The sequence below is a fragment of the Priapulus caudatus genome, unplaced genomic scaffold (genome assembly GCF_000485595.1).
Source record: "Priapulus caudatus unplaced genomic scaffold, Priapulus_caudatus-5.0.1 Scaffold31, whole genome shotgun sequence".
In the NCBI taxonomy this organism is placed as follows: domain Eukaryota; kingdom Metazoa; phylum Priapulida; class Priapulimorpha; order Priapulimorphida; family Priapulidae; genus Priapulus; species Priapulus caudatus.
The window spans coordinates 417,595-420,114 of record NW_014577092.1 but is presented as its reverse complement, the minus strand read 5'-3'; positions in this window follow the sequence as shown (position 1 = coordinate 420,114).

Genomic DNA, 2,520 nt, shown 5'->3' with positions numbered 1-2,520 from the left:
GTGCTAAACGTGGTGTTTTGAACATTTTGTTGTGACAATCAAGAAATGGTCGTGTGTACGTGCACGCACATTTATAACAACTTTTTATCGGAGTGGCCGTTTTAAATAGTAGCCTATACACATCATACACATTAAATTTTGCAACGTTTCACGCAACGTTTGTGGTTACGATAATTAACGAATTAGATATTTAGACACTTATACCGCGACTCACTTAGTTGGCTTGGCTATGCGTTCGAAATTTCGATAAAAAACGTTTTACGTCAAGTGTTTTTTGTAAAGCACAACCGATTTATCATCTATTTAAGTGCAAAGTCCATCTAATTCTAGGCATTATGCAATATTCGTTCGGCACGCTTGGTCAGTCGTAAATATTAGGATTAACTTAGCGGCAACGAATGCCGGCGTGAATGTATTAAAACTAAATGTTTATTCTGTTGCCGTGCGTAAAAACTAGGCAACGCATTTACAGGATAAATCTTATTGAAGTTATGTTACTTTTCGCTACGTTTACGCAGGAAATAAGAAAGAAAAAGAACGTTTTGAAGGAACGAAAATGCAAATTGTTATGTCGTTTCAAAACACAATGTTGGAGAATAGAAGTTGTTGAACTGTTCTGAGAACCGCAAGTCGATACATATAGATATAAAATATTTGATAGCCTCTATTTTACTCAGGCCATCGGGCAATTTCCTTGTGTGGTCGCATATTTTACTTTTACACAGCGAGCATCGATACTTGTTACTATGCATACCCAACTTACATTGTTTTGGCTGTATGATCACGATAGAAATATAATATGGAATAAAAAATAGTATAGGCCAATTTCTCATCCAATTTTTGAACAAAAAATATTAAATACATTCTGTTAAATTTGTTTTTGTTTGAAGATTAACATGAAATATTGTTATGAGTGTGTACAGCGACATGCAATACGGTGGAAGAGAATTCCGGAGCCTTGCATGTTCATTGCATTAATTATGTTCAGGATGAATATTTTCTGACATATTTTACTTTCGTTGGGAGAATACAATTTTTTCTGCGTACATGCTGCAACTTGTAATGTGATTATAAATGTCTATTAACCGACTGATGCTACTCACAACGGTTCCTGTAAGGGTTTTATATACCACGCGTCCAGATCGCGCTTGTCGCCAACATACATAAGTCGGGAAATTGTTCGGCGGGTCCCAATTTTCACATAGATAAAACCTGTCGCATAACTGTGATGAAAATTATGCGCGGAGAAAGCATTGTTCGAATAAATAAATACATAATTGAATAAATAAAGAAATAAGTATATAAATAAATAAATAAGTAAATAAATGTAATATATATATAATGAATGCCCGACAGAGGACGATGTCGGCGCATACCCGCTACCACCTATCTCGCATTCTATAGTTTCACTTCGCCTGCGGCGGTGTCGGTGGCGGCGGCGGTAATGGTGGCGGCGGTGTACACACACACACACACACACACACACACACACACACACACACATACACCACGCACGCGCACACGCACACGCACACGCACACGCACACGCATCCACACCGCACACGCGCTCGCGCTCGCACATGTACACGCACACACACGCGCATATATCTACGCACGCACGCACGCACGCACGCACGCACGCACGCATATATATCACCGTGGGATCACGTTTAATCTCTGACTGCCGCATCATCCACTGCGATCCACCGCGTGAAATATTGCAAGCAAGCGCGCTGTGTTACCCTAGCTCATTACTGACCAAATGTGCGTTCTTGATAAGCGCGCGTGCGGTGGCGGGCATATAAAAGGCGCCGTGACTGCGTGCAATATTGCCGGTAATGTGACAGCGAGTTGACGGTGTTGTCACATGTACTCCGGCAAGCGACGGCAGCGCGGACGAATGACGCGCGGGCACAACGCGCGTAAACCTCAAATACGTCAGAAACAAATGCGGCAGCGGAGGATCAAGCATACAGCGACGTTTTGGTGCCAGCCGCGCACGGCTCATGCGCAGTAGTAGTCGCGCACCTGCTGTATTTCGACGCGCGCGCGTTGTATGTAGCACGGGTGTTGTGGAGAGCATCCGGACCTCTCGTTCGAACGGAAGCGACGCGGGTGCAACGTGATACCGACGTAACGTGTACGGACCATTATCAAGCAATTTCGTCATTCCGCCATTACGTGCGGGCGCGGCCGCAGCAGCAGCGTTATATCGCACGTACTCGGGAGGAGAGCTGTTTCGCTGTTGTCGAGCTTTCATTCAGCAGTGAAGGCTGAACATCGGCTGCGTTGGGATAGATAGATGTCGGCCATAACTCACTGACACGCGACTTACTGCGTCGTGCTAGATTTGAGCTGAGGGCGGCCGTCATCGGCAGCGATGTGCGTCGCACGACCCGATCGATGCTCTAGATTTCACACGTGAAGAATTGCTATAGCTGTACCTGTCAGCGAGTGTCGCGTCGGCGCGCCCTCTCTCTCTCATGCTGTCTCGTTCTCTCTCTCTCTCTCTCTCTCTCT